This window comes from Pyrus communis, chromosome 3 (assembly GCF_963583255.1).
Source record: "Pyrus communis chromosome 3, drPyrComm1.1, whole genome shotgun sequence".
Lineage (NCBI taxonomy): Eukaryota > Viridiplantae > Streptophyta > Magnoliopsida > Rosales > Rosaceae > Pyrus > Pyrus communis.
The window spans coordinates 11,029,389-11,054,003 of record NC_084805.1 but is presented as its reverse complement, the minus strand read 5'-3'; the positions used below and the strand labels follow the sequence as shown (position 1 = coordinate 11,054,003).

The window sequence follows — 24,615 nt, the reverse complement described above, 5'->3', positions numbered from 1 at the left end:
GAAACGAGACTGCAACACAAAGTCTAAATCCAAATGTAAAAGATAAACAAGAAAACACTGCAACACAACATTTGAATCCAAATGTAAAAGACAAAACTGTTTGCTTCCAGAGAGTTACGTGATATACGAAGTGCAAGAGACACGAGTGATTCGCGAGGCCGACCTAATTGGAAATACAAGAATTTGGCCACTGTCAGTGGCAGTGGCATAAATTAGTAATTTTCGTTTGATTGAGATGTTATGGTATACCCAAAAGGCTCATCCAATGGATTGGTGAAGTATTGGAACTGAGTTTAGGCCAGAAAGCACGAAATGATATTTTACAGGTTTTTATTTTTATTTATTTTTATTATTTCTTTCTTGACAAAAAATAAAATGAATTCCTACAAATCCCCATCACAGTTGGATGCCAATTATTCGCATCTTCAAGAAGCCTTTTGCTTTCTTAATCTACTAACCAGAAACATACTTTCAATTACAAACGGGACGGGCGGATTGAACATGACCTAGTATCAGCAACTGGTGGACTTAAAAAGCTTGAAAACCATATTATGTACAGATTTTCCAAGTCTGGGGGCACACGGTGACCCGCTGATTCACTCACTTCCGTAGTCCTCGTCATCTCCAAACGAGAAAACGTCACTTTCGGTGCTTGAAGCCTCAAGGCCTGGGGCATTTCCACCACTAACACAAGTTTTTGGTTCACTAGCAGCAGCCCCCTGTTGGGAGTCCGTGTTTCCAATAGAAACTTGCTCGGTCGCATTTGTTAAACTTGAAATTTGATCTGGTTTGGTATTAGACTCGGAACTGGCGGTGGTACTGGCCACGGGTCCACCTGCGGGTGCTTCTGCTCGCCGGCTCTTTGCTGATCCACTTTCCTCTGCGTCACTATCTGAGAACACATCATCCTTTTCTTGATTTATGGGGCTTGTACATTCTTGTGGAGCAGCAACTCCACCCCCGTCATCTGAGGATGGTTTGGTACCTGAGCTTTCATCTGGTTTCTTAGTAGAAGGTTCGGTGTTGGGCGTTGTAGGACCATTGCCGTTGTAATCCACTAAAACCACCTCAACCTGAAATCCTGGGGAAGGAAGTTTTCTCTGCAGAAGCCCATTACAGATATGTTAACTAGTATGGATCAAAAACAGGATAAGTCAATTAGTGGTTTCTAATTGAATAATAATGCATGAGAAAATGGGGGTGAACACGTGTGCCTCGGTACCAAGCATAGAAAACAGAATTTGTTAAAGAATAGGGAAGAAGCAAACGGAGTCCTAGGAGTCTCCTTGAGATACCAAATCAACCACTGAGCAGTTAACTCCATCATAGAATACCGCACTGAGTTCACTCTATATGAAAGCTCCCAGCTATTTCTCTCAATGCACAAGGGGCCACATGATACTCACAAGCGGTGAGATGATTAGCACCAAAAGTGTAGTTACAATGAAATGTGCATGCACCCTTCTCAACATATAACAGCTACGTTTGTTTCAGCTACAAGTCTTGCTTCTATTCAACATATAAATTAATAAACTGAAAAACTTGCCAAGGCACTTTTTTCACTTCAAAACTTCTGATCTAAGACCAACCTTAAATATGTTATCCATGTTCTGGGCATATTTGGTACTAATCATCGATCCTGAGTTTATCCAGGTTCTGGGCATATTATAAAGCAAATACAATGCAAATATGTTTCAACGATCCTGATTTCAAACCAAGTTATGGAACAACAACAATGCGTTTCCAACGTTCTGTATTTTGTAAGTGCAAACCATTGCATCTTGAAATAAATTGCACCGTAACAAGAGATGTACCTTGTCAAACCCATCCAGATCATTGTTGGTTAAAACTTTTCTATTTTCCGTCATCGTTGTGTTCAGCCAGCTGGAAGTAAAAATAACAATTACAATATGAAAACATAAAAGAATAAGGCACAAAATAAACGGGGAGGAAAATAACAAACCAGTAAAAATCTCCTTGATGGTTGTGAAAATGGATTTTGAACTCCCCAACTAATTCTGTCAAACCCAGTTTCCCCGGCAGGGCAAAGACCATTACACCCTTCTTTGGAGCAGAAAACCAATAATCTTCTGGCTGTAGATATAATTTACATGCAAAACCCAAATTAGTAAAATGACAGAAGAGAGCTGAAAGGAATTAAGGCAGAACCATGGATAAAACTTGTATCTAATAGTTATCCAAGAGAAAAACCTACCAAAAGACCTTTTGTTCTAGGATGATCTTTCCTGGAGAAGAGAACACCTGAGGGAGTATCAAAGAAAACCATCAGCATGGTAATAAGCTAATAAACATGACATACAAACTATGCAGACTTAAAACTCTATCCAACATGGGTTTCAAGCTTTTATGAGCATCTGCAGGCATCAGTACGACATTGTTCAATTTGCATCATAGATGCATGTTGAGATCAGCTCCAGGGCAGCTCCAAGTATGGCAATGAGCTCATTGATTATTTGGTTCTTTTACTCTCACTTTTTTTCTCAAACGTCCAACATTCATATAATGAAATTTTCAGAGTTTTGAGGTATATTATTTACTATCCAATATCCTAGTGGATACGGTGTTGGGTTTCCACCCATGTGTCCCGAGTTCAAAACTCCCCCCTCCCCTAAATTATTGTAATGGTTTCAAATCTTCCCCCTTCCCCTTAATTACAATAATTTTTTTTTAAAAAAAAAAAACACAAAAAAAAGAAAAATTTACTATTTAGTAAAGAAAAACAAGGGTCAAGAATCTGCTGGTGTTGAGTTAAGACATCTTTCAATGTTCAACAATTGCAATAATACTTGGAATAAAGAACTAGTGCAGCGAGAGATTTCTCTAGCAGATAACCCTATGCAGACAAGGGTAAATAAGGTAAATATAACAGATGTATTTTGATAGTGGAAACATCCTAGGACAGCATAGTAGGAAAGTGAAGGTTGCAAACAGACAGACCAAGGATGGAAACGCACCATTATGATTAGATACAGTCATGGAGGGTCTTATCCAGTACGGGCACCTATGAAGCCGAAATCCCCTAAGCATGCACCTGCATATGATACAAAAAGTTTCTGTGTCGATGTGTAATATAAAATATACTACAATAGAGATATATAGCCAGAAGTATACCTGCGCCCAGGTGGGTTTTCACCGTTGAAGTATGTTAAGATGCATTCAAATTATTTAACGTACCTCTGAATAAACAACCAAAAAAAAGAAAAATTTAGCCCAACAGTCATGATGTTAGAAAGACAAGTAAGATATCAAGATATGTAGTTCTCAAAGAAAATATAGCAAATACTACTAACAATCTGACTTGGCAGAACAAGCCCTTTTCCATCAAAGCATCATTTCTGGTTGTAGTAGTCAATAGACTCCTCAGTGGTCAGAAAGAACTGCAGAGAAGGAAATTAAGTCCAAAGAATTAAGCAAAATACAATATGATACTGATACACTAACTTATTTTTCCATGAGATTCGTCTTCACATCTTCCAAAACAATACTATGAAGAAACTTACCTTTAAGTATAGAAGAAGACTGGAAATCATCAGTCCTGTTCTTTCCATTCCGGTCTTGCAATGCACAACCAGAACATTCTCAACATCCTCTTTCAGCCATGCATAAGCGCTTCGACAAAATAATGTTATTAAATGAATTGGTGGGCAGTTATGGTCATCAAATGGAAAACTAGCCACCTGCAGGCAAAATGATAAATCAAAAATAAAAAACTGTAGGAAAACCATTGCAAGGATAATTACAATTGCAGAAACAGCACATGCATGTGATTACCTATGTTTAGCCTTTTATTTTATTTTATTCTTGTTCAATGGAAAGGTTATATTCGAGGAAGTAATAACGCAACATTCCTTAAGTTTTATTGCCAGGAAAATAGAGTTGATGCTAAAAATTTTAAGACTTCTATAACAGACCTGTAAGAATATAACGTAAATGTGGAGTCCCATAAAATCATTGAGTTAGGTTACAACCATAAAGGGCGGGTCACTTCTACAAACCTAGCCTATGTTCTCAATATTCCAATACCATCAACATTTATTTCCTTCAGCGCAAAACATTTATTATTTTTTTGAGAAGAAAAACATTTATTATTAATATGCACTAAGTTCCAAATTGTACCATGTATATCCAATGTAAAATATCTCGAGCAGCCCAGGAAAAGAGGCTTTTTCGTACGATTAACGTCTGAATACTCAACAAATTGGAAAATATATTGATTGAAAATCAAAAGCATTAATTCAAGGCTGATTTGTAACATCCCGTCCCGAAACTAACGAAACGTACGTGTGAATTTACAATTTTACCCCCTAGTTCGTTTTTATCACATTAGTGTTGTGTTGTGTGGTGTTGTAGGACCACACACACTCATACCCTCTCTTTTTCTCCCGGGATTCCCTCTCCCATTGTCTCTTCTCTGTCTCTCTCTCTCTCTCCCCCCCTGAGTTCTTCTTCTTCTTCTTTCTTCAACATACGGACACACACACAAATATACTCAAACCTTCACAAATCAAGAAACCAAGACCACCCTCGTGCTCGTGAGGCTGAGAGGAGTCCAGTGGTGCCATTTTCAGGTAAGAACTTCGACGTTTTCACGTCGATATCGCCATGTCCGTTTTAGTTACCGTTCATGCAAACCTTAAACTAGCCTGTTTTTGGAATTTCTAAGCTTGTAGATGTCTTAGTGAGGTCCCAAGGAACCTCGGAGCACTTCGTTGGACGAGTTTGGACGTCGGGATCGTCCTGTTCAAAGTTGGCCGAGTTTTGAATTTGAAGACAGGTATGATCGTGTGATTTTTAGGCCTTAAAACTAGCTTATCGTGATTCTACTAGTCCTAAGCTTCATTTTGGTATAAAAATCGTGAAAAATGGTTGAAAAACGAAGGAGAAAACTAAGTTTGAAATTTTCCCAATTTTCCGGCGCCGTCGCCGGCGCCGGAGTCTCGCCGGAGAAGAAAGGAGAATATTCCGTTAAGCTTTAACGGAATATTCCTAACGGCAGTGACGGCGTCAGTTATGTTTAACGGAATATTCCGTCAGTTTAACGAAATATTCCTGACGGCGTCTATTGACACCGTCAGTGTGCATGGCACGTGGCCGCGCGTGGGGGGCACGTAGGGCCGTGCCTTGGCCGGCGCGTGGGGGAGCGTGCGGCGAAGGAAAAATATTCTAAAAATATGGTTGTGATCCTGAGGTTGTGTAGAGCACGTTGGTATATTCAATTGCTAGTTCTGAATAGTTCTTTCTGACTGTCCGTCTGTCTGTGGATGATATGCTGTACTGTAAAGTAGTCTCGTACCCAAAGCTTCCTGAAAAGCTACCCAAAACTTCGATGTGAATCGTGGGTCACGATCTGAGACAATACTTACAGGGACACCATGATACTTCACAACCTTCGAAATAAACAACTCCGCTAACCGGCTCAAAGAGTACTTCTCTCTCACTGGAATAAAATGTGCTGATTTAGTGAGCCGATCAACGATCACCCAAATGCCGTCAAAGCCATTATGTGTACGTGGCAACTTGTACACAAAATCCATAGTGATATTTTCCCATTTCCACTCTGGAACGGGAAGCGGCTGTAACAATCCAAACGGCTTCTTTCTTTCTGCTTTAACCTGCTGACAAACAGCACAATTGCTCACATACTCGGCTATCTCCCTTTTTATACCTGGCCAATAATAAAATGGTCGAATGGTATGATACATTTTAGTCGCTCCTGGGTGCATGGCATAAGCCGAGATATGTGCTTCATCGAGAATTTCCTTCTTCGAATCCGCATTACTAGGCACGAACATTCTACCCTCTAGCATCAACATGCCATCAGAGTCACGAACTCTGAGATCTCGCCTCCTTCCTTGATCTCGAGCTCGAATTAGTTCTTGAATCTGCTCATCAGCTACTTGAGCTTCAAGCACCCGATCAACCAAGATTGGCCTAACTTGAAAATTAGCAAGTAACGCCACTTCTCGATCTTCTGCTTCTAACCTTACTCCCGTAGTACGCAAGTCCACCAAAAGAGGAATACGACTAGCGTACAACGCATTGATACGGCCCTGTGACTTCCTGCTAAGTGCATCAGCCACTACGTTCGCACGACCAGGTTGATAATCAATCGTGCAATCGTAATCGCTGAGCAACTCCAACCACCTCCGTTGACGAAGATTAAGTTCCTTCTGAGTAAAGAGATACTGAAGACTTTTGTGATCTGTGAAGATTCTACACTTCTCTCCGTAAAGATAATGTCTCCACAACTTCAACGCAAAGATGATAGCAGCCAACTCCAAATCATGTGTAGGGTAATTCATCTCATGGGATTTCAACTGCCGCGAAGCATAAGCAATCACCCTACCATGGATAACGGTTTTTAATCGTCACCCGATTCAATTGTCTGTAGTCGATACACAGCCTCAAAGTCCCATCTTTCTTCCTCACAAACAACACTGGAGCGCCCCAAGGCGAAGTACTAGGCTGAATAAATCCCTTATCCACTAATTCCTGTAGCTGCACTTTCAATTCCCTTAACTCAGCGGGAGCCATACGATAAGGAGTTAACGAAATAGGATTAGTACCTGGAAGTAACTCAATAGTGAACTCCACATCTCGATCTGGGGGTAAACCAGGTAAATCCTCAGGAAAAACATCAGGGAAGTGTCTGACCACTCTCACATCCTCAACTCTGTTAGGAACGGTCTCATCTAACACCACATGCGCTAGATACCCCTGACAACCTTTAGCCAACAACTTCTTCGCTTGCAAAGCTGAAATAACGCCGTGTCTTACCCCACTCTGCTCACCCACAAAAGTAACCTCAGGTAATCTAGGACGGTGAAACGTAACTACTTTCCTGTAACAATCAATGTTGGCACGATAGAAATGCAACCAATCTGTGCCCGAAATCACATCAAAATCGACAATATCTAACGGGATAAGATCAGCGGGCATAACAACACCCTCTACTATCACTGGACATCCTGGGTACATACAATCTACAACACATCTCTCTCCTCTAGGCATAGCGAACTCTAAATCATACCCTAGAGGTGTGGGGCGAGGTTGCGTTACTTGAGCAAATGTATGAGAAATAACGGAATGTGTAGCTCCACAATCAATTAAGACTCTAGCAAAATAACCAAGAATGTTTAACGTACCCATAATCAAGTCCGGGTTGTTCTGAGCATCCTGCAGGGAAATATTGTGAATACGCCCCTGGCCCTACTGTCGTCCGCCGCGACCTCTGCTCGCTTGAACACCGCGACCTTGAGCTCCACGCCCCTGGCTGGACTGACCCATCTGTCTCGAAGACCCTGCACTACTAGTGGCAATCTCACCCTGTTGATATTGTCCTCCCTGGTACCATTGAGAACCACCTACCGGAGCTGGAGGATACGGCATGTAGTTGCTGGGATACGGGGGATAACTACCCTGTGAATACGGGTCCTGGGGGTACTGATACTGTCCCGAAGCATAGGGAACAACATCACCCTGATAGTGATAGACACCATCTCTACCTGCTTGACCATGATTACTCGGACCCTGGATTTGCCGAATTGGTGCAGGTGGCGGCATAAAGGTCTGTTGCGGCTTCTGCTGCTGACCCTGGGGACAATTCATCGCTTTATGTCCCACCTGTCCACACGTGAAACAACCACCGCTTCCATGTCTGCACTCTCCGAAATGTCGGTTATTACACCCACGGCAAAATGGAACTCGGTTTCGGCCACCATCACCTTGTCTCTGGCCTCGAGCACCTCCATAAAACCTACCTCCTCGTCCAGAGGCACTGAAACCACCACTAGACGAACTTGAACTAATACCACCCCTCTTGAAGTTCTGAGTCTGGCGAGGCCCAAGCGACATTTGACCTTTTCCTTTGTCATCTTTCTTTTCATCACTGTCCCTCGACATATTCTCAGAGTCCTCTATCCTCAATAGTATCTCGTAAAAATCCTGGTAGGACTCACAGTGAGTAGTAGTCGCCAAAGAACGCCATCTCTTCCTAGTGCCTAAGCGGAAACGACGAAGCATCTCCGCCGGATTACCAGTGACGTCAAGATAGTAACGAGACAGATCAGTGAACTTACGATAATACTCGTTAGCCGTCATCTTTCGCTGTTTCAACTCGGTGAATTCCTGTTTCCTACGATCAATATACTCAGGGGGTACAAACCTCCTCTGAAACACATCCTTGAAAACATTCCAATCAGTCCTCTGAGCTGGAGTCAACCTACGAAGCTCCTGTTCCCACCAGGCTGCAGACTCCATCTCCAGAAACCATGAGGTTGTCTCGACCCACCTCTCTATAGGAAGGTTCCCCTGATTATGCAACACACGGAAAGTCTTCTCTATGTGTTCCAACCACCGTTTTGCGCCTTCGTGACCCTCACTACCTTTAAACTTATCCAACTTCAGATTATACATAGTCTCCAGAGGAGTCCTCTGGGGAGGGCGCATCACTGACTGAATGGTTGTAGCAATAACTTCCCCCAACTGAGCAACATCGGGGAAGCTAGACTCAGAAGAACGACGTGGTTCCCGACGAGGCGGCATGATTCTGACAGAAGACACCAACTATTAGAATACTCACAAAGACACAGGACTGCCAAACCTAGGCTCTGATACCAAGCTGACACACCCCGACCGAGATCAGGGAGTGCTGGCCGTCACACGAAGGTGACGTAGCCATGTGCGCGTGCGGAAGCTATTAAGATAGTAAGGTAAAAGTACGAATAATTAAAAACTAGCATACAAAGTACTAAAACAATTGCTAGCGTATGTGAGACACAAATTCAGAGCAAATCTACAGCAGTCCAAAAGGAAAGATACGACATAAATACACCCGAAGGTGACCCTACAATGGTGAGTGTCTATCAGAAATGCCGGGACGCCCTCTGGGATAAACCACCGAACTTGCTAGACCACTAGAACCTAGAGGGGCGCAAAAACAAAAGCGTGAGTGGGCAAAAACAAAGCTCTTTGAAAACTCTTTAGCAAAAATACATTCTAACCCCTCGCCGTAAAACCTGTATACTTCCCAGAAAATGAACATATATACGTATGTATAGATATGCCAATCATGCTCCAAAATATGCCATTCATGCTCGAGAATATGCCACAACGGAATCTCGTAATCAAATGTAAATGCTCAAGCGTAATTCACATCAATAACATATAATCTGGCAGCCGGGAGTCACCTAACGTGACCTGTACGGCTGCATATAGAGCTCCAATCTCATCTCAATAACTGAATCTGCACACGAGTCGGAACCACCTAACGTGGTCTGTACGACAGGCTTGGTGTAATATATATATATATGCTCTAGTGCTACGATCACGTGAAGCTGGGCGATAAATCGCGGGTCACCTACAAGTCGGAACCACCTAATGTGGTCTGTACGACAGGTTGTGCACCTAACTTGGATCCAAGGCGAGCATGCGGTGCGGGAGGTGAACATACACGTGAAAGCTATGCCCCTAACTCTGGGCGGGAGCACTAACACCGGGGGTGCGGATTATGAGCTCTCTAAGCATCTCAAACTATATTGCGTACAAACATGAATACCACTTACCTGGCACGTACCTGTGCGTCCACAGCACCAATATACATATATAAATGTATGCCGCTACTAATGCATGTGATGATGCATAAGTGATAATAATAAAGTGCATGGCATAAATCAATTACCCTTTTTAATCTATTTCTGAGAATATAAATGTATATAGGTATATACGGAAAACAAAAGCCCACTCACTGATAAGTGGAAGGGTCGTAGCCCCCCTGCCTCGAATGCGTACGCTCGTCCTCGGAATACGTATCACCTATACGCGCAAAAGCTACGAAAACGTTAATTTAAAAGCACATAACCAATTTCTCGTAATAACTTCTCATACATTGCTCAAAATGGACAATTGAATATACCAACGTGCTCTACACAACCTCAGGATCACAACCATATTTTTAGAATATTTTTCCTCCGCCGCACGCGCCCCCACGCGCCGGCCAAGGCACGGCCCTACGCGCCCCCACACGCGGCCACGTGCCATGCACACTGACGGTGTCAACTGACGCCCTCAGGAATATTCCGTTAAACTGACGGCATATTCCGTTAAACCTAACTGACGCCGTCACTGCCGTTAGGAATATTCCGTTAAAACTTAACGGAATATTCTCCTTTCTTCTCCGGCGAGACTCCGGCGCCGGAAAACTGGGAAAATTTCAAACTTAGTTTTCTCCTTCCTTTTTCAACCATTTTTCACGATCTTTATACCAAAATGAAGCTTAGGACTTGTAGAATCACGATAGGCTAGTTTTAAGGCCTAAAAATCACACGATCATACCTGTCTTCAAATTCAAAACTCGGCCAACTTTGAACAGGACGATCCCGACGTCCAAACTCGTCCAACGAAGTGCTCCGAGGTTCCTTGGGACCTCACTAAGACATCTACAAGCTTAGAAATTCCAAAAACAGGCTAGTTTAAGGTTTGCATGAACAGTAAGTAAAACGGACATGGCGATATTGACGTGAAAACGTCGAAGTTTTTACCTGAAAATGGCACCACTGGACTCCTCTCAGCCTCACGAGCACGAGGGTGGTCTTGGTTTCTTGATTTGTGAAGGTTTGAGTATATTTGTGTGTGTGTCCGTATGTTGAAGAAAGAAGAAGAAGAAGAACACAGGGAGAGAGAATATATTTGAGTATATTTCTAAGCTTGTAGATGTCTTAGTGAGGTCCCAAGGAACCTCGGAGCACTTCGTTGGACGAGTTTGGACGTCGGGATCGTCCTGTTCAAAGTTGGCCGAACTTGGATCGTTGTTGCAGGTATAATTCCTTAATTTTTTTAGGCCTTAAAACTTGCCTATCGTGATTGTACTAGTCCTAAGCATCATTTTGGTTTAAAGATCGTGAAAAATGGTTGAAAAACGAAGGAGAAAACTAAGTTTGAAATTTTCCCAGTTTTCCGGCGCCGTCGCCGGCGCCGTAGTCTCGCCGGAGAAGAAAGGAGAATATTCCGTTAAGTTTTAACGGAATATTCCTAACAGCAGTGACGGCGTCAGTTAGGTTTAACGGAATATTCCGTCAGTTTAACGGAATATTCCTGACGGCGTCTATTGACACCGTCAGTGTGCATAGCACGTGGCCGCGCGTGGGGGGCGCGTAGGGCCGTGCCTTGGCTGGCGCGTGGGGGCGCGTGCGGCGGAGGAAAAATATTCTAAAAATATGGTTGTGATCCTGAGGTTGTGTAGAGCACGTTGGTATATTCAATTGTCCATTTTGAGCAATGTATGAGAAGTTATTACGAGAAGTTGGTTATGTGCTTTTAAATTAACGTTTTCGTAGCTTTTGCGCGTATAGGTGATACGTATTCCGAGTACGAGCGTACGCACTCGAGGCAAGGGGGCTACGACCCTTCCACTTATCAGTGAGTGGGCTTTTGTTTTCCGTATATACCTATATACATTTAAATTCCCAGAAATAGATTAAAAAGAGTTAATTGATTTATGCCATGCACTTTATTATTATCACTTATGCATCATCACATGCATTAGTAGTGGCATAAATTTATATATGTGTATTGGTGCTGTGGACGCACAGGTAAGTGCCAGGTAAGTGGTATTCATGTTTGTATACAGTAGTAGTTTCAGATGCTTAGAGAGCTCATAATCTGCACCCCCGGTGTTAGTGCTCCCGCCCAGAGTTAGGGGCATAGCCTTCACGTGTATGTTCACCTCCCGCATCGCATGGTCGCCTTGGATCCAAGTTAGGTGCATAGCCTGTCGTACAGACCACATTAGGTGGTTCCGACTCGTAGGTGACCCGCGATTTATCGCCCAGCTTCACGTGATCGTAGCACTAGAGCATATATATATATATATATTACACCAAGCCTGTCGTACAGACCACATTAGGTGGTTCCGACTCGTGTGCAGATTCAGTTATTGAGATGAGATTAGAGCTCTATATGCAGCCGTACAGGTCACGTTAGGTGACTCCCGACTGCCAGATTATATGTTATTGATGTGAATTACGCTTGAGCATTTACATTTGATTATGAGATTCCGTTGTGGCATATTCTCGAGCATGAATGGCATATTTTGGAGCATGATTGGCATATCTATACATACGTATATATGTTCATTTTCTGGGAAGTATACAGGTTTTACGGCGAGGGGTTAGAATGTATTTTGCTAAAGAGTTTTCAAAGAGCTTTGTTTTTGCCCACTCACGCTTTTGTTTTTGCGCCCCTCTAGGTTCTAGTGGTCTAGCAAGTTCGGTGGTTTATCCCAGAGGGCGTCCCGGCATTTTTGACAGACACTCACCATTGTAGGGTCACCTTCGGGTGTATTTATGTCGCATCTTTCCTTTTGGACTGTTGTAGGCATGCTCTGAATTTGTGTCTCACATACGCTAGCACTTGTTTTAGTACTTTGTATGCTAGTTTTTAATTATTCGTACTTTTACCTTACTATCTTAATAGCTTCCGCACGCGCACATGGCTACGTCACCTTCGTGTGACGGCCAGCACTCCCTGATCTCGGTCGGGGTGTGTCAGCTTGGTATCAGAGCCTAGGTTTGGCAGTCCTGTGTCCTTGTGAGTATTCTAATAGTTGGTGTCTTCTGTCAGAATCATGCCGCCTCGTCGGGAACCACGTCGTTCTTTTGAGTCTAGCTTCCCCGATGTTGCTCAGTTGGGGGAAGTTATTGCTACAGCCATTCAGTCAGTGATGCGCCCTCCCTAGAGGACTCCTCTGGAGACTATGTATAATCTGAAGTTGGATAAGTTTAAAGGTAGTGAGGGTCACGAAGGCGCAAAACGGTGGTTGGAACACATAGAGAAGACTTTCCGTGTGTTGCATAATCAGGGGAACCTTCCTATGGAGAGGTGGGTTGAGACAACCTCATGGTTTCTGGAGATGGAGTCTGCAGCCTGGTGGGAACAGGAGCTTCGTAGGTTGACTCCAACTCAGAGGACTGATTGGAATGTTTTCAAGGATGTGTTTCAGAGGAGGTTTGTACCCCCTGAGTATATTGATCGTAAGAAATAGGAATTCACCGAGTTGAAACAGCGAAAGATGACGGCTAACGAGTATTATCGTAAGTTCACTGATCTGTCTCGTTACTATCCTGACGTCGCTGGTAATCCGGCGGAGATGCTTCGTCGTTTCCGCTTAGGCATTAGGAAGAGATGGCGTTCTATGGCGACTACTACTCACTGTGAGTCCTACCAGGATTTTTACGAGATACTATTGAGGATAGAGGACTCTGAGAATATGTCGAGCGACAGTGATGAAAAGAAAGATGACAAAGGAAAAGGTCAAGTGTCGCTTGGGCCTCGCCAGACTCAGAACTTCAAGAGGGGTGGTATTAGTTCAAGTTCGTCTAGTGGTGGTTTCAGTGCCTCTGGACAAGGACGAGGAAGTAGGTTTTATGGAGGTGCTCGAGGCCAGAGACAAGGTGATGGTGGCCGAAACCGAGTTCCATTTTGCCGTAGGTGTAATAACCGACATTTCGGCGAGTGCAGACATGGCAGCGGTGGTTGTTTCACGTGTGGACAGGTGGGACATGGAGCGGTGAATTGTCCCCAGGGTCAGCAGCAGAAGCCGCAACAGACCTTTATGCCTCCACCTGCACCGACTCGGCAAATCCAGGGTCTTAGTAATCATGGTCAAGCAGGTAGAGGTGGTGCCTATCACTATCAGGGTGATGTTGTTCCCTATGCTCAGGGACAATATCAGTACCCCCAGGACCCGTATTCACAGGGTAGTTATCCCCCGTATCCCAGCAACTACATGCCGTATCCTCCAGCTCCGGTAGGTGGTTCTCAATGGTACCAGGGAGGACAATATCAGCAGGGTGAGATTGCCACTAGTAGTGCAGGGTCTTCGAGACAGATGGGTCAGTCCAGCCAGGGGCGTGGAGCTCAAGGTCGCGGTGTTCAAGCGAGCAGAAGTCGCAGCGGACGACAGCAGGGTCAGGGGCGTATTCACAATATTTCCCTGCAGGATGCTCAGAACAACCCGGACTTGATTATGGGTACGTTAAACATTCTTGGTTATTTTACTAGAGTCTTAATTGATTGTGGAGCTACACATTCCGTTATTTCTCATACATTTGCTCAAGTAACGCAACCTCGCCCCACACCTCTAGGGTATGATTTAGAGTTCGTTATGCCTAGAGGAGAGAGATGTGTTGTAGATTGTATGTACCCAGGATGTCCAGTGATAGTAGAGGGTGTTGTTATGCCCGCTGATCTTATCCCGTTAGATATTGTCGATTTTGATGTGATCTTGGGCACAGATTGGTTGCACTTCTATCGTGCCAACATTGATTGTTACGGGAAAGTAGTTACTTTTCACCGTCCTGGATTATCTGAGGTTACTTTTGTGGGTGAGCAGAGTGGGGTAAGACACGGCGTTATTTCAGCTTTGCAAGCGAAGAAGTTGTTGGCTAAAGGTTGTCAGGGGTATCTAGCGCATGTGGTGTTAGATGAGACCGTTCCTAACAGAGTTGAGGATGTGAGAGTGGTCAGACGCTTCCCTGATGTTTTTCCTGAGGATTTACATGGTTTACCCCCAGATCGAGATGTGGAGTTCACTATTGAGTTACTTCCAGGTACTAATCCTATTTAGTTAACTCCTTATCGTATGGCTCCCGCTGAGTTAAGGGAATTGAAAGTGCAGCTACAGGAATTAGTGGATAAGGGATTTATTCAGCCTAGTACTTCGCCTTGGGGCGCTCCAGTGTTGTTTGTGAGGAAGAAAGATGGGACTTTGAGGCTGTGTATCGACTACAGACAATTGAATCGGGTGACGATTAAAAACCGTTATCCATTGCCTCGTATTGATGATTTGTTTGATCAGCTGAGAGGTGCTTGTGTATTTTCTAAGATAGACTTGAGGTCTGGCTACTATCAGCTGAAGATTAGTAGGGATGATGTTCCTAAGACGGCGTTCAGGACTCGTTACGGTCATTACGAGTTTCTGGTTATGCCGTTTGGGTTGACGAATGCACCAGTAGCTTTTATGGATTTAATGAACCGGGTATTCCAGCCTTACTTGGATAGATTTGTTATTGTCTTCATTGACGATATTCTAGTGTATTCTAAGTCCAAAGCGGAGCATGTCCGACATCTTACTTTGGTGTTGAAGAGGTTGAGGGAACACCAATTGTATGCTAAGTTTAATAAGTGCCAGTTCTGGTTAGATCAAGTCGCGTTTTTGGGGCACATCATTTCTGCTCAAGGTATTCTGGTTGACCCTCAGAAGGTTGCAGCTGTGGAGAGTTGGGAGCAACCACGAACCGTCACTGAGGTGAGAAGTTTCATTGGTTTGGCGGGATATTATCGGAGATTCGTTAAGGATTTTTCGGTGATTGCCTTACCATTGACGAGGTTAACGAGGAAGGATGTTAAGTTTGAGTGGAATGATAAGTGTGAGCAAAGTTTCCAGCAGTTGAAGCATTGTCTCACTCATGCACCTGTTTTGGCACTCCCGGACGATAGTGGTGATTTCGAGGTTTATAGCGATGCTTCCTTGAATGGTATGGGATGTGTATTGATGCAGCATGGTAGGGTGATTGCTTATGCTTCGCGGCAGTTGAAATCCCATGAGATGAATTACCCTACACATGATTTGGAGTTGGCTGCTATCATCTTTGCGTTGAAGTTGTGGAGACATTATCTTTACAGAGAGAAGTGTAGGATCTTCACAGATCACAAAAGTCTTCAGTATCTCTTTACTCAGAAGGAACTTAATCTTCGTCAACGGAGGTGGTTGGAGTTGCTCAGCGATTACGATTGCACGATTGATTATCACCCTGGTCGTGCGAACGTAGTGGCTGATGCACTTAGCAGGAAGTCACAAGGCTGTATCAATGCGTTGTACGCTAGTCGTATTCCTCTTTTGGTGGACTTGCGTGCTACGGGAGTAAGGTTAGAAGCAGAAGATTGAGAAGTGGCGTTACTTGCTAATTTTCAAGTTAGGCCAATCTTGGTTGATCGGGTGCTTGAAGCTCAAGTAGCTGATGAGCAGATTCAAGAACTAATTCGAGCTCGAGATCAAGGAAGGAGGCGAGATCTCAGAGTTCGTGACTCTGATGGCATGTTGATGTTAGAGGGTAGAATGTTCGTGCCTAGTAATGCGGATTTGAAGAAGGAAATTCTCGATGAAGCACATATCTCGGCTTATGCCATGCACCCAGGAGCGACTAAAATGTATCATACCATTCGACCATTTTATTATTGGCCGGGTATAAAAAGGGAGATAGCCGAGTATGTGAGCAATTGTGCTGTTTGTCAGCAGGTTAAAGCAGAAAGAAAGAAACCGTTTGGATTGTTACAGCCGCTTCCCGTTCCAGAGTGGAAATGGGAAAATATCACTATGGATTTTGTGTACAAGTTGCCGCGTACACATAATGGCTTTGATGGCATTTGGGTGATCGTTGATCGGCTCACTAAATCAACACATTTTATTCCAGTGAGAGAGAAGTACTCTTTGAGCCGGTTAGTGGAATTGTTTATCTCGAAGGTTGTGAAGTATCATGGTGTCCCTCTAAGTATTGTCTCGGATCGTGACCCACGATTCACATCGAAGTTTTGGGTAGCTTTTCAGGAAGCTTTGGGTATGAGACTACTTTACAGTACAGCATATCATCCACAGACAGACGGACAGTCAGAAAGAACTATTCAGACCTTGGAAGATATGCTGCGAGCTTCGGTGTTACAATTTAGTGATGCTTGGCACCAGCGGTTAGATTTGATGGAATTTGCTTATAACAACAGTTTCCATTCGAGTATTGGCATGGCGCCATTTGAAGCCTTGTATGGTAGATCTTGTCGCACTCCGTTATGTTGGTCAGAGGTTGGAGAAAGAGTCTTAGTAGGTCCGGAGATTGTCGAGGAGACTACTCAAAATGTTCAGGTAATTAGGTCTAACCTGAAAGCAGCTCAGGACAGGTAGAAAAGTTTAGCAGATTGGCATGCTACGGATAGAGTGTATAAGGTCGGAGATTGGGTATTTTTGAAGCTTTCACCGTGGAGAGGTGTCGTGCGGTTTGGAAAGAAGGGGAAGTTGAGTCCCAGGTACATCTGACCATACATGGTCACAGAACGAGTTGGTGAGGTAGCTTACAGGTTGGAGTTGCCTCCGGAGTTGGCTAAAGTGCATAATGTTTTTCACGTGTCTATGCTCCGACATTATGTTGCTGATCCGTTGCATGTGATACCTCCTCAACCGTTGGAGATAAATCCAGATTTAACGTATGACGAGGAACCGTTAACGATCTTAGATTGGAAAGAGAAGGTTCTGAGGAACAAGACGGTGAATTTAGTGAAAGTTCTGTGGAGGAATCATTCAGTCGAGGAAGCGACATGGGAGACAGAAAATAGGATGAGGGATTTGTATCCTAGATTGTTCTTTGACCATTAGGGGTGTATTTGGTTATTTTGAATTTCGGGACGAAATTCTATTAAGGTGGGTAGGTTGTAACATCCCGTCCCGAAACTAACGAAACGTACGTGTGAATTTACAATTTTACCCCCTAGTTCATTTTTATCACATTAGTGTTGTGTTGTGTGGTGTTGTAGGACCACACACACTCATACCCTCTCTTTTTCTCCCGGGATTCCCTCTCCCATTGTCTCTTCTCTGTCTCTGTCTCTCTCTCTCTCCCTGAGTTCTTCTTCTTCTTCTTTCTTCAACATACGGACACACACACAAATATACTCAAACCTTCACAAATCAAGAAACTAAGACCACCCTCGTGCTCGTGAGGCTGAGAGGAGTCCAGTGGTGCCATTTTCAGGTAAGAACTTCGACGTTTTCACGTCGATATCGCCATGTCTGTTTTAGTTACTGTTCATGCAAACCTTAAACTAGCCTGTTTTTGGAATTTCTAAGCTTGTAGATGTCTTAGTGAGGTCCCAAGGAACCTCGGAGCACTTCGTTGGACGAGTTTGGACGTCGGGATCGTCCTGTTCAAAGTTGGCCGACTTTTGAATTTGAAGACAGGTATGATCGTGTGATTTTTAGGCCTTAAAACTAGCCTATCGTGATTCTACTAGTCCTAAGCTTCATTTGGTATAAAGATCGTGAAAAATGGTTGAAAAACGAAGGAGAAAACTAAGTTTGAAATTTTCCCAGTTTTCCGGCGCCGTCGCCAGCGCCGGAGTCTAAACGGAGAAGAAAGGAGAATATTCCGTTAAGTTTTAACGGAATATTCCTAACGGCAGTGACGGCGTCAGTTAGGTTTAACGGAATATTCCGTCAGTTTAACGGAATATTCCTGACGGCGTCTATTGACACCGTCAGTGTGCATGGCACGTGGCCGCGCGTGGGGGGCGCGTAGGGCCGTGCCTTGGCCGGCGCGTGGGGGCGCGTGCGACGGAGGAAAAATATTCTAAAAATATGGTTGTGATCCTGAGGTTGTGTAGAGCACGTTGGTATATTCAATTGTCCATTTTGAGCAATGTATGAGAAGTTATTACGAGAAGTTGGTTATATGCTTTTAAATTAACGTTTTCGTAGCTTTTGCGCGTATAGGTGATACGTATTCCGAGGACGAGCGTACGCACTCGAGGCAGGGGGGCTACGACCCTTCCACTTATCCGTGAGTGGGCTTTTGTTTTCCGTATATACCTATATACATTTAAATTCCCAGAAATAGATTAAAAAGAGTTAATTGATTTATGCCATGCACTTTATTATTATCACTTATGCATCATCACATGCATTAGTAGCGGCATAAATTTATATATGTGTATTGGTGCTGTGGACGCACAGGTAAGTGCCAGGTAAGTGGTATTCATGTTTGTATACAGTAATAGTTTGAGATGCTTAGAGAGCTCATAATTTGCACCCCCGGTGTTAGTGCTCCCGCCCAGAGTTAGGGGCATAGCCTTCACGTGTATGTTCACCTCCCGCACCGCATGCTCGCCTGTCGTATAGACCACATTAGGTGGTTCCGACTCGTAGGTGACCCGCGATTTATCACCCAGCTTCACGTGATCGTAGCACTAGAGCATATATATATATTACACCAAGCCTGTCGTACAGACCACGTTAGGTGGTTCCGACTCGTGTGCAGATTCAGTTATTGAGATGAGATTGGAGCTCTATATGCAGCCGTACAGGTCACGTTAGGTGACTCCCGGCTGCCAGATTATATGTTATTGATGTGAATTACGCTTGAGCATTTACATTTGATTATGAGATTCCGTTGTGGCATATTCTCGAGCATGAATGGCATATTTTGAAGCATGATTGGCATATCTATACATACGTATATATGTTCATTTTCTGGGAAGTATACAGGTTTTACGGCGAGGGGTTAGAATGTATTTTGCTAAAGAGTTTTCAAAGAGCTTTGTTTTTGCCCACTCACGCTTTTGTTTTTGCGCCCCTCCAGGTTCTAGTGGTCTAGCAAGTTCGGTGGTTTATCCCAGAGGGCGTCCCGGCATTTTTGACAGACACTCACCATTGTAGGGTCACCTTCGGGTGTATTTATGTCGCATCTTTCCTTTTGGACTGCTGTAGACATGCTCTGAATTTGTGTCTCACATACGCTAGCACTTGTTTTAGTACTTTGTATGCTAGTTTTTAATTATTCGTACTTTTACCTTACTATCTTAATAGCTTCCGCCCGCGCACATGGCTACGTCACCTTCGTGTGACGGCCAGCACTCCCTGATCTCGGTCGGGGTGTGTCAGATTTCTTGTTAAATTGTTTTTCCTTTGGAGGATCAACCAAGAGGGAAGTGCAATGGTTTTCGATAAGAAGGTGCTTGAGAGAGTTCTAGTTAAATACAATAATTTTTCAAGCACAATAATAAACTAACCATGCTTTGAATGTCCAGCCTGTCTCAGTTCGGATCACTAATTTGAATGGTTTAAATAAAAATCATTAGCACAACCAAAGTGACAAATCATGACTCACCTTTCTTTCAAATAAAGACGCGTCATACAGCCTTTCAGAACAAAGGTTATATACTTTGTACTTGTCCTGCACATATCCCAGGATAACATATTCGAACATTTCTTTAAACAGCAAAGTAAATCAAGAAAGGGTGCAATGCAGCCACACCACATGAGAAAGTTATGGAAACAATATATAACATCTGTCTAAACCATATGAAATAACACAGAGCAGTAATAAAACATTATGCTTTGGCTGTATGTGGGTGCCTAAGTGTTGAGTGATTAAAATCATTATTACCACCAAACAACATCATGAGAGTCTCGTGGGAAAAAGTTAAGAGTAAAGCAAAAGGTGAATTTAGCTCAAAATTGTTTTGCTCTGGTACACTTGTATTTGATGCATCTGACATAAGGAACATATATATTTTACATAAAAATATATTTCCATCTCTTAAAAATTTCAGGTAGGTACTCCAAATAAATCTAGAAAAGATACTAACTGATCAAGTGGAGACGGCATGATTATCCTCAGCAATGTTATCATGGGATCATCATGAGGCAATAAGTGTATAGAGAGAGAGAGCGAGAGAGAGAGAGATGCATGATTATCCTCAGAAATGTTATCATGGGATCATCATGAGGCAATAAGTGTAGAGAGAGAGAGAGAGAGAGAGAGAGAGAGAGAGAGAGATCATGTCATGAGGCAATAAGTGGAATACTAAATGAATATTAAGCATTAAGAGGATTTTAACAATGCTATCCAACTACAAATGTATATACCACCAACCAAAATGTATTATCACCTTAGATGGGTTTCAAAGAAGTTAATCGCTTCTTCCATATGATTTCTGTAGAAACCCAGAGCTCATATCACCAGCAGGGAATCCCATGGCAATTATGTTCTCTGTAATATAAGTCATGTCCAAATCAAATCCGCCTTCCTGTATACAATGCAGAAACTTGAGGTTATACAAATGCTTATAAAACCATACCAAGCAAAGACGTCCTGTTTGTTTAGAAATGGTAGAGACCATAGGGAGATAAAGCAAAAGGAAACCAGTGTATGACCCTCTACTTGACTGTAAGAAGATAAATTAAATTAGACGGCAGGAGCCAAGAAATCAACACAGGAGTTCACCTGGTATCTTCGTTTGTTTTGAGAGACAACATGCCTGGCCTTAACCTGAACAGCTTTCACTGCACTCTTAGAAGAGTCAACTATCCCTTTAGTAATAGTTCCAATGAAACCCGCTTGCAGCATTGTTGGACTTTCATTTTAAACATCATCTGCAGGTCAACCTTTTGGAGACAAGCGTAATCCTAACCCACTAGTAAAGCATGAAAAACTTGATTGTTCAGCATTCCCAATCTGAGAGCTGTCCTGTGTTGGTGCTAATGGCTGAGGAAGTTTCAGATTTTTGGCCCATGATGACAAGCCAGAAGAAAATTGCTTAGCTGGGGCATCATGAGAATCTGATGCAGAGTCTGAAGCAGGAGGAGGTTGTGGTTGAGGAGCTTTAACTGGTGGTGCAGTTGAAGAATCAGCAGGTTCTGCATCCATCCTATTACCCCAGAGATCGTGATGAAGAATGGGATATTGAAAATAGTTCACAAACCCAACATACGATATACCTTCTGTAGCTTGGAATTGCAATAACTGCTTCAAATACAGACATAAGAATTATTTAAAGACAAAAAAATGAATAATCATGGGCGTTTTCCTTAAATCAATAATATATACGAAAAAAAAAAAACCAACATATGCCAATAATTCTGTGTTTCCCGTCCTCAGTTTCTAGTTATTCCTATTCTGTCCATGGTATAAAACAGAGGAGAAAAAGTTAATGTAGAATAATAAAGCTGAACTGCTTACGATTTAATGCTATCATACTGATGGTCAACTGATCGACTATCACAGTATCACTCGACAAATTGATATAACAAGCGAGACCAAAAGATAAAATAGACACAACCCTGGTTGCTCTGAAGATGTAAAATATCCTAAACGTAAAATAAATCTACGTCATAACAAATTGGGATTGCAAATAGGGAAAGAAAAAAAAAAAAAAAAAAAAAAAAAAAAAAAAAAAAAAAAAACCATAACAAATATCAAATCTAAAAGACTTCAATCTGACAATTAAAACAGAAAGGTTTTATAAACAGGTTTTTCCCCAAATTTGAAAAACTGTTTCCATAGCTTTCCTTGCATGGCCGGTTATCAACACTGAATATTAATTGCTACATTTCCAAGAGTTCTTGCCCTCCCTAAGCCAACCACCGAAACGAAAGCCTATTTTCTTCAAATAAGAACCAATGCTCTATTTCTAGGAATAATCACTGTCTAACACTATTGCCCTTCGCAAACTAAACCAAATCGAAAAAAAATTTCAGCTTATCATCACTCACTGATAATGTTGCCAATGCAAGCACAACAATTCCAAAACCTATAGCAATTTTAGATTATTTCGAGAATTTAAACTACCAAATGATCAAATTATTTCGAATAATTCGCAAACTAAACCGAATCGAAACAAAATTTCAGCTTATCATCACTCACTGATTATGTTGCCAATGCAAGCACAGCAATTCCAAAATCTATCGCAATCTTAGATTATTTCGAGAATTTACATTACCAAATGATCAAATTATTTCAACTAAATCGGAAACTAAACCGAATCGATACAAAATTTCAGGTTATCATCACTCACTGATAATGTTGCCAATGCAAGCACACAATTCCAAAATCTATCGCAATTTTAGATAATTTCGAAAATTTAAACTACCAAATAATCAGATTATTTCGACTAATTCGCAAACTAAACCGAATCGAAACAAAATTTCAGCTTATCATCACTCACTGATAATGTTGCCAATGCTAGCACAACAATTCCGAAATCCATCGCAATTTTAGATTATTTCGAAGAATTTAAACTACCAAAGAATCAGATTATTTCGACTAATTTAAATTGAAAGACCAAAAATAGAAAATACAGAGATATAAATTGAATCGGAAAAAAAAATGAAATAAATTGAACATGCTAACTAGGAACAAGAAAACGAGAGATAATTGACTTATTAAGGAGGTTGAGATCGACGAATAGGATCCAATCTTACCGAGATGAACAGCTCCGAGAATTTAGAAGCGTCGAGTGACCTCAGAGCCTGTCTAGGGTTTAGGAGAGAGGGGAGAGACAGGAGCTTGGTCATCGGGCGAGTTAGAGCAACTCCAGCCCTACCCAATTGCCAGGAAATTGGGCAATTCAACCCTCCAAAACCCAAAAAACCATCACCCGACTCAAGGACTCGGGCAGGCCCAAGGTTTCAGGACCAAGTCATTAGGCAATTCTTGCCCGCCAGAGTTCATTTGACGTAAGACTGTCGTCAATCAAGGTTTTTTTTTTTTTTTTTTTTTTTTTGTTTTACATCAGACTTGTGCACTTCACGCGCAAGTGTCAGATGTCAGCCGATCATAAAAGGTAAGTGGGGCCCAGCTTGCAGCGCAATATGCTTGGGGCTATATGGCCCATTTTTGTCCGTTGGATTTTCAACGGTAAAATATTTGAATAGTTGGATTTCCAACAATAAAAAAAATTCATTTCTAATCCAACAGCTTGTACACGTGGCTCGACATGGACTATTGAATTTCTAATTGTTTTATAATCTATTTGTCAATATTAATCCGTCCTTTTTAGGTATAAAAATTTTCAAAAAGAAAAAAAATATATATATAGACCCACGTGCCACAATTTGGACTGTTAGATTGCAAAATAATTATGTTGAAGGGCACACATTAATTTGGTTAGAAAGTGATGTTATAAATTGAAAACTACAAAAAAATAAAAAATAAAAAAATTTAAATATTCCTACGAATTACCCAACCATACTCTTTCACTAAAATTGTAAGTTCGTATAATGATATGTGATGTGATAATATTAGTTAAAAATCCTATCTAAAATTAAACATAATATTATCTTTTTATTAATTAAAAAAAAATCTTTCTAATGCTAGTTGTACATACAATTGATGTCACAACCCGTCCCGGAATTTTAATTCCGAGGATGTGAAGTTATGAAAATGCCCTTAAACGGGACTAAGGGGCGTAAAATATGTTGTAACTTGATGATTTAGGGATTGGGTAGGATCCCACCTCCCTCAAATCTCTCCCTCATTCCCGTGCCTTGTCTCTCTCTCTCTCCTCCCTCACAAATCTCTCATTCTCTGAGAGTTCTCTCTCTCTCCTTCGAACTCACACAGACCACCCACAAACCACCCCAAAACTATGCCAACGAAGGATCTAAGACCACCATCGTACTCCTGAAGACCACACGAACACGATGGTACCAATTTCAGGTGAGTTTCACTTCGGAAAACATGGATTTCAATTTCACTGTGCGTGTGCACTGTTCATGCACACGTAAAGATTGATGTTTTTTGGGATTTTGAAGCTTGTAGGAAGCTTGGTGAGGTCCTAAGGAAGCTCGGAGTGCTTCGTTTGAAGGATTTGGACGTCGGGATCACGAACTGTAAGTCCGGCCGAATTTTCGTGATTTTTGGAAAAGTTTGATTCCGTTGTTTTTAGGCCCTAAAACTAGTCCAACGTGGTAGATTATGATTAGGGCTTCATTTTGGTATAGATTACGTGAAAAATGGACGAAAGAACAAGGAGAATGACAAGTTCAAAGTTTGG

The 24,615-nt window shown here is 42.3% G+C and overlaps 1 pseudogene; it reads right to left on the bottom strand.

The window, feature by feature from the left end:
- Positions 1-329: 329 nt before the first annotated feature.
- LOC137729438 (phosphatidylinositol 3,4,5-trisphosphate 3-phosphatase and protein-tyrosine-phosphatase PTEN2A-like) lies at positions 330-23,214 on the bottom strand (annotated as a pseudogene).
- Between the last annotated feature and the right edge of the window lie 1,401 nt (positions 23,215-24,615).